This window comes from Grammomys surdaster, unplaced genomic scaffold (genome assembly GCF_004785775.1).
Source record: "Grammomys surdaster isolate TR1022 unplaced genomic scaffold, NIH_TR_1.0 259, whole genome shotgun sequence".
NCBI lineage: Eukaryota > Metazoa > Chordata > Mammalia > Rodentia > Muridae > Grammomys > Grammomys surdaster.
Genome location: NW_021604700.1, coordinates 4,489,697 through 4,498,116, shown reverse-complemented (window position 1 = coordinate 4,498,116; position 8,420 = coordinate 4,489,697). Strand labels below are relative to the sequence as shown.

The following is an 8,420-nucleotide window of genomic DNA, read 5'->3' as shown; positions in this document are numbered from 1 at the left end:
TATTCTAGTAGCCGTTAGGTACCACTTCCTATTACCCTCCTATCACTTCAGATAGAGAACAGCCCTGTGAAATCTGCATCTGAAAGAGATATCTGTGGTCATTACAGTATCATTCATAGTAACTAACATATAGAAGCAATGGAAGTGCCCTCGAACAGATGAAAATGAGAAAATGAGATAAATTGGCACAGTGTTATGCCATTTGGCAGGAAAAAGAGTAAGAGTCTATAATTTGAAATGGTGTAAATGTCATTGTGCTAAGTAAAAGAAGCTAAGCATGGAGACAATCATCACATGACCTCACTGATAAACAAAATTCAAAATGTGGAGCTCTGAGCTCACAGAGTGGGGAGTAGAGGGGTAGTGACAAGGTGGCTAAAGAGCACGAAGTTTCAGATCAGCATAATGATTAAGTTCTAGGTATCTATTAAGGAACAAGGTGAGTATGGGTTACTTAAGAACTGCTAACTCGATGTTCTCTCTACAATGAAATAACAAGTGCATGTGTCATACAACTTGATTTAATAAGTATCATAAGCATATAAACTTTTGTCAATTACTGCTTAATAAAGTTGGTGGGAAATTAACCACATATCAACAATCCTGGAGCTCTTTACGACATTTAGCCAGGAATAAGTCTCTTGGAAACCATCATCGCAGGGGCTTCCACCAACCCGGGCCATCTTTAATTGCATACCCACTCTCCACACTGTGAAGAAGCCACTGCTGCTTTCTTTTGGATAAATGACTGGGCCAACAAAACGGGTTGAGCTGAAATACAATCATAGGCTCAGAAGGAATCTACAAGCTGTCTGGTTTGTTCTACTTTCTCTAAGCCCAACCCCGCTTCTGTTGATCAGAAACACCTAAGGAGTGTTATGTGCTGTGCCTTGAGCTGTTCACACAGCTAGAACTCACTTATCCAACACTTCCTAGGTGCCAGGATATAAATTACTGTCACAGTGACCCTTTGAGAGGGTACAATTGCCATCTCAATCTCCATCCTGTGGGTGGCAAATCAAAGAGCAGGATGCTGAGGTGACTCTCCCATTGTCACAGAACCCAGGGTTGTAGGACTCAGAAGCCATTAAGCCTTTATCATATGATGCTGATCCCTGATTTTGGCAGGATGACAAAGAAGCTCAAGATTAGCCACGCAGGGAGGCAGGACTCTAGCTCGTTTGAACAGGCTTTGGAAAGACCTCTTCTGCGTTCTTCTTTTTGACCTATACTTTTCCAACCTAAAAGCAGCTGAGTCTTTGTGATTAACATAATATTTCCAGACTAAAGGGGCCCCGCTAAATCCCTGATTCTTGCTTTGTAGAGAGAACATGAATGGATGCTTTGAAAAGTTCTAGGAGGAGGAGGAAGCAAGAACTTGATGTCCATTCCCTCTCTGCAAGAACCCATTCCCTCATCTAGTCTGGTAGTCACTTAGCAGTCTTGTAAGCAGTCTAGAGCAGATGCTACACAAAGTATCATGCTGGGATGGGATAGATCCTATTCTCAATGCTGAGTTCTGATAGTTACCACCTACCTTCACTGACTTCCTGGTTGTTGCCAAATTCCATTTCCTGGTGTGGACCATTCATTACAATAGCAGCTGGCCCTGTCCAGCTTCCTGGTGTGGCCCATTCATTATGTCAACAGTTGGCCCTGGCCCTGGTATGCCTCTGAGATCTGCTTCCCTGATGGGTGGAGGGAGCATGGTTCTCTTGAGGTAGGGGTCTGAACAATCATTCAGGAAAGAACCAGTCTCCCCTTTGCTGCTCTCCTCCACCCCTCTGGGTATGCTGTAAGGAAATGGCGAAATAATGGGCTGGGCCTCACCCCTGGGACCCTTAGCAAATTGTTCCTCCACACCCCTCTTGCTTTCTAATGAAAAGAAACTGTGTGTGTGTGTTGGGGGGGTGACATCTAGGACAATTTGAAAACAGAATCGAGTTTGTTCTATAAAATAGGCTCTACGTTTGTATTATAAACAGTGGCATTATGACACAGAGATTGGAGCCAAAGAAGCATGAACAGCTTGTTCCTAAAAGTCTTGGAATGTGAGCAAACATGAACAAGTGAGTGGTTGGGCTTCCACAAGCTGAGGGGCTGAGCCCTTGGAGATGGAGAAGTCCTAGAAAGCTGAGCCTTGTCTTAGGTCTCACGAATAGTAGGCACACTTCACACAGAGACTTACATCTGTCCTACTTGGTCACTTACGGTAGTCACACCATAACCCTGCATTCAGAACAGTGCTTGGTGTGGCAAAAGCTTTCCAAATTGTTCTGAACAGAAGAATAAAGGTTTGAAGAAAATGATACTGAGATCTTTGCATCGCAAGAGACTGTCTCGATATCCATAATCTGGAGTTTTTCAGGTTTTTTTTTTTCATTAATTTTCAGGAGGAATTATTTAACAGTCCTTTATACATAACTGAATAAGTGAGAATTACATCTATCTAATCTGATTAGAGGTCTATTAAAAAACACCTAGCATTGCAGGTGTGGCTGCTGTGTCACATGTACGTCAGTAGGCGGCAGAGAGGAGAGAGGCTATGTCTGTGCCCAGTGATCTGACCAATGAATATATGAATGATTAGTAGCCTAACATTTCCTGAAAAGGGGGGACCTGAGACAACCACCAGTCCAAGCCAGGGGGCTCAGATAGGGGGCTAGCCCGAGACAACCACCAGTAGGGATGGCATTGCACAGGGCTGGAACAGGCACACAGTGCCCAAGATGACCCCAGACACTCCGAGATCCCGGAGCCACTTAGAGAATCAAGTGGTGGATAAGTGGAAGAGGAAGAGAAACAGAGGGATGTGGGCACAGTGAAGAGAGGCAGAACCGGAGACACAAGGTGTCGCGAGCAGGGTCTCTTATCCATCACGAGCAAGGGGTTTGAATCTCCCGCGGGGAGAGGAGTGACAGGTCCTGCTCCACTCAGGGATCGTATACTGGATTTGACTGTGAGATCATCAGCTCCTCGAGAGGGAAGAGAGTATGCCAAGAGACAAAGAGTTTGTGGAATTCAGTTACTTCTTTAATGATAATGCACAGCAAGCAAACACAAACACAAATGCTAAGGCTATTGCTACAACAAGATATTGTCACATTTCCTATAGGTTGCCTCTAACAATGTGCATAATTAACACAAATAATAAGTTGCTAATTACCAAAGAAATAAGCATAGCAATAGACAAATCATTCATTCATGGATTTTACGACCTGAGTCCTTATGTTGGTTTTGGGTTACAGGTCCGGAGTCCGGTAAGGCGGGGTCAGGCTGTGGCTTCCAGATAATTTGACCTCGTAGGGTGCTTGACCACAAAGAAGCTGGAGGCATTGGTCTCTGTGTTTGAAGTCGGAGCTTGGCCATGAAGTTGGAGGCGTAGGTCTCTCAGTTAACTCTTTGATGACCGGGTGCTGAGGAGGCTTTGTCCGGAGGATCACATTGGCCAGACATGGCTACAAGTGTGATGAAGTGCTCCGGACAGGCTCCTCTTTTATGCTGAATTTGGAGTTACTGATGACGTACATGGCAGATAACCACTCGTGTCTGGTTATCTCAGCACAGCCTCATTTCCAGACTTGCCTTTACAAGTACCAGACATGTCCAGACATGTCTTACAAGTTTCCTATTACAAAATGGAGTTGGTCCTGTTTAAGGGCCTGCTCCTTACACAAGGGTAGTGAGGAACAGCCTGATGTGAGTAGCCAGTGATGCCTCCTGGGATCACAGTGGGGCCCTGGCGTATGCTGTTACTAAGGGCCATGTCTGGATCCATGGTTCTGCAGCATCAGGGGTCTGTTACCACCAAAGGCCAGGCAGAAGTCCCTGATTCAGGTCACCACCCAGAGACATGTTGATGTCTGAGGGCTGGGCAGAATTGGCCCCACCCCTCACCTGGGAATCATGGGAAAGTGTGACATCAGGAGAGCTGACCTTTGCACCTCGACAGCTGCAGCACTAGGGAGAGCCGCCTGCACATTTTCAGAGTTGCAAGTGAGCCAGCCCCTGAGAAGAACATCATGGGAGACATGGCTCTACCCCGTGTCTCCCAAGCAGTGGTGTGGATAAGACAGATGTGTCCTTCTCCCTCCTCATCCCTCACCATGTCTCATGACTTGGCCCTGGGGTCGTGAGAGCTGTTTCTTCTCTTCACCAGCTGTGGCGCTCTGGAGAGCAGGCTCTGTACCATGCCTGGGCAGCTCAGTAGAGCAGGCCCTGGGTAAGAGGGTTTCCAGTGATCAGGCCCTGAGGGCATGAGTGTGGGAGAGTTGCCCTGCCCCTTATCTGTTATGTGGTGGCTCTGGTGAGGAAGAGATCCCCTCTTCTCTCTTTTGCCCTTGCCACAAATGGCAAGCAGGAGAGCAGGCTCCAAGGTCATTAGAGCAGGAGAGCTGGCCCTGCCCCTCACCTGCTGGAGAGAGAGCACTCTGTGCCTGACCTGGGCAGCATAGTAGAGCTGACCCTCAGCTAACTATAGCTTCCATAATGAGATTTTTTTCTATGTTGGGATGGAGAGGTTACAAGGGTGAAAGGTGGGTATGAGGGGAGAGGGAGATGAATGGGATTATGTCAAAGATGTGAGATTCATGAAGAACCAATAAAAAAATTTAGAAGAAAAGAAAGAAAGAGAGAGAGAGAGAGAGAGAGAGGGAGAGGGAGAGGGAGAGGGAGAAGGAGAGAGAGAAAGAAAGGAAGGAAGAAAGAAGGAAAGAAAGAAGGAAGGAAGGAAAGAAAGAAAGAAAGAAAGAAAGAAAGAAAGAAAGAAAGAAAGAAAGAAAGAACACACCCAGGCTTTGTCTGAAATCTAATCCCATCAGAGGGCAGATACTTATCCCCAGAACTGTTAAACTATTTCTCACGTTTTTGAGAATGGGTTGTTGAAGCACATTCCAGCACAATACCGGCCTTTGCTGGCTTTGAAGCCATCTTCAGTAGATAAAACCACACCATGTTTTATTTTCCTCTGCTCTGTTTTGCTTCATAGAAGTTGTGTTACTTACAAACTAAAGGTTTGTGGCAGCGTTGTGTGGAGTGAGTCTTTTGGCATAATTCTTCCAAAGGTTCAGACGATTACATGCACTTTTGTGAAATGAAGTGTGTATTAGTTCTTCTTGTGGATGTGACAAAACACAAGCTGTGCCTGACAGGAACAGTTCAAGGGAGGGGTAGTCTTAGAAGGAACAGCCATTGTGGGAGAAAGGTATGGTGTGGGAGTGGCTCAGTCCACACTGGCAGAAGGAGGAGGTGGCTCACCAGAAAGCAAAGAGCTCAGTTGGCATCAGAAGTAGATACACCTGTGTCACCCCCACACCTCAGAAATATACTTACTTCTGATGGTGAGACCACAATTGTCAAAGATCGCATAGCCTCCTTTGGATCCTAATCACAGCACCAAGTGTCGAAAGACTAGAGCCTATCGTAGGCGTTACAGGTTCAAATCAAAAGGGGATCTAAATTAAGAAATCTAAGATCTAAAATAAATCGCTTATATGGAGTACTTTTGTAGACACAGCATAATGTAAACAAAACTTTGTTTATGCCCTGGGAACAAGTCCTGTAACTCACTTCATTGTCCTGAAGTGCCATTGAACAGCAGTACCAAGAAGTATGCTAGGAAATGACCCGTTCCAGTATACAGACCTACCTAAGAGCCCCATGGGTTTGGTTCCAGATGTCTTACACAGGACAGATACTGCAATAAAATGAGCAAAGGAGGAAGGAGATGGATTTCCTCCTAAGTCTTTGCTCCATCTCTGCCCCCACCCCCAACACACACGTAGAATTATCTAGTCTTCAACGTGAGTGACACTAGTCACCTGTCAAAGAAAACAGGAAGTTAAGCTTCGTTTTGACAGGAGCTGTGTCTCTGAGTGAGGCTGCCCACATGCTTGGTTTGAGCTGTTCCTCTTATGACTCACTCATAACCTGAACTTCTCTGATGTAACAAACTCTTGGAAGTTCTGTTGAACGGACAAATACTTCCCAGGACAGCCTGAGATGCCCAGACAATGTAGAAAATGCAAATTGACAAAGATCAGATTAACCCAGCAGATGTTAGAAAATCTGGGCCTTTAATAAAAAAAGCATGCCTAGGATATGCTCTGACAGCTCTTTTGGGACATTGCTTTTCTGTCATACTGAGTCTTTAAGCTGTGAACATAAGCACAAGAACCACGGTGCTGAAAGGAGCCTGAAGTACAAAAACAAGCTGCAACAAGAGAGCCAGCACATCCTGCAATGTTTGCAGAAACTCCCTAGGGCCTAAGGTTACATAAAATTCAACGGAAAACACAACACACCACCCTCTGTACACGCTTTCCCTACTGTAGAGTTTTATAATCTTTGAACTCGTCTTTGTTGCTTGTGAAATCCATCTTCCTTGAAGATGCCTCTTCTGTTTTCATGGGTTCATGGAACAATTCCTTGGATGGGTGGGGGGTGGTCGTTAGAGGTTAGAGTTGTGTGTTCCAGAACCTTCTGCCTTGAGCTTTAGGCCAAATGATCTCAGAAAACATATTCCTAATCAATTAAGGTCAGAGATTAAGTTGTGTGTTCACACTCTAGAGATGCAGACTTATGTGTGTACTATGCATTTATTTAAAGGACTCCTGTCCTTGAGCGCAACAGGAATGATGCTGCCTCCTAGTGGAAGAAAAGGGAAAATCAGGAGAAATAGCCGTTTGCTTTAAGTAAGGTCAGATGTCAGACTCTATATTAAAAATGAAAGCTCCAATCTCTCTGCTCCTTAGAGTTCTGATTTTTGTAAGATTTTTACAAAGTCTCTTTCTAAAGGTCTGCATCTTTCCTTTGGTAGACCATTCAACGCTGCCAACTGACATGTTTTTGATAACTTCCTATTCGCTGGAACATGTGTAGAGAAGCACAGGCAATGCTAGGTAGGGTTTCTGCTGCTCCTAGAGCACATATTACTCACTTGGAAAGACTAGCATCCAACTTAAAAGCAATGCAGAACAACCAAATCTTTGTCTGTGTGGATCAGTCTCCTGTATGGAGTCCATTGGGAGCATAATCTCTTAGACTCTGCCCACAGAAGCAAGCTCAAACTACTCACTTTGGCTTCCAAAGGTTTGGCTAACTCCTTGCTACTTTTCCATTACATTCTGTTTGAGCACAGCTTTAGAGTAGTCCTCTAGGGGAGCCAGTTTTAGGCTTATCACTAGAAATCTAGCCTGAAGTAGAGGACAACATTGTTAGAACTCAATTGGAAAGTGGATACATTCCTTTGATACACTGTGTCCTAACTAGGGTTACTGTTGCTGTGACAAAACACTGTGACCAAAAGCTGCTTGGGAAGTAAAGGGTTTATTTGGCTTACACTTCTACATCACTGTTCTTCATCGAAGGAAGTCAGGGCAGGAACTCAAACAGGGCAGGAACCTGGAGGCAGGAGTTGATGCAGAGGCCATAGGTAAATGTTGCTTATTAGCTTGCTCCTGGTGGCTTGCTTAGCCTGTTTTCTTATAGAACCCAGGATCACCAGTCTAAGGATGGCACCTCTCCTGTCAATCACTAAAAAAATGCCCTACAGCCTTACCTACAGCCCTATCTTATGAATGTTCTCAGTTGAGATGCCCTCATCTCAGATGACTACAGTTTTTGTCAAGTAGACATAAAACTAGCCAGCACATGGTTAAGACCAAGCAGGGATGCCTGTGATTGCTCTTGAAACAGGGAAACAGTATCCGGAGCATGGAGTTACGTACCTGAATGACTTTACTTGAGTGAACCAAGAAGTTGGCTTGCCTGGAAAATCAGAACATCTGTACACTCACTGTATGGACACACCCTCTTAACCACCATTGTAACAGCTTCCACTCTGGGCAGAACTAGATAAAATCAGTTACAAGGAATGCTTAACTACTAACTAGCCCACAGTGGGCTGTGGTTGTCTATAGTTCTCCGGATTTCCCAAGCTTTCTCGTGCCTTGCGAATGTCAGAGACCACCCCACCAATATCCTATACCAAGTTCTGATTATCACAATACTCAATGAAAACTATTTCTTCCTCCTTGAACTGTCCTCTATCTGCATTGTGTTGACCAGGCTATGTTAAGTGCCTGGCTTTCACATTCTTGTTGTACAGGATGTGCATCTCATTGCGCTGTAGTAGGCTGTTGGTTCTCCTAATATCTCTACTAAAGTGGAAACCTGTTAAGGATTTTTCTGTGCTCCAGTTTCTCTACTAGCTGCTGACTTTCGGTTCGTTCTCCCTCTCCTCCTCCCCTCCCCCTCTTCTACCTTCTCCTCCCTGGCTCTGTGTGTGTGTGTGTGTGTGTGTGTGCCTGTACATGTGTTAGTATGTCAGTGTTTTAAAACACAGAAAATGCCTGAGTAGATTGGATTTACAGAAAAGACCAGGAACAGGCAGGATACAGGAGGGGAGACTTCCCTGCCAG

The 8,420-nt window shown here is 45.0% G+C and overlaps 1 non-coding gene across 1 annotated transcript; it reads left to right on the top strand.

Annotated features, from left to right (window-relative positions):
- Positions 1 to 2,476: 2,476 nt before the first annotated feature.
- On the top strand, positions 2,477 to 2,602 carry LOC114627874. Its single transcript, XR_003712411.1, has one exon. It is a non-coding gene; the product is annotated as a small nucleolar RNA SNORA17 (small nucleolar RNA).
- The last annotated feature ends 5,818 nt before the right edge of the window (positions 2,603 to 8,420 follow it).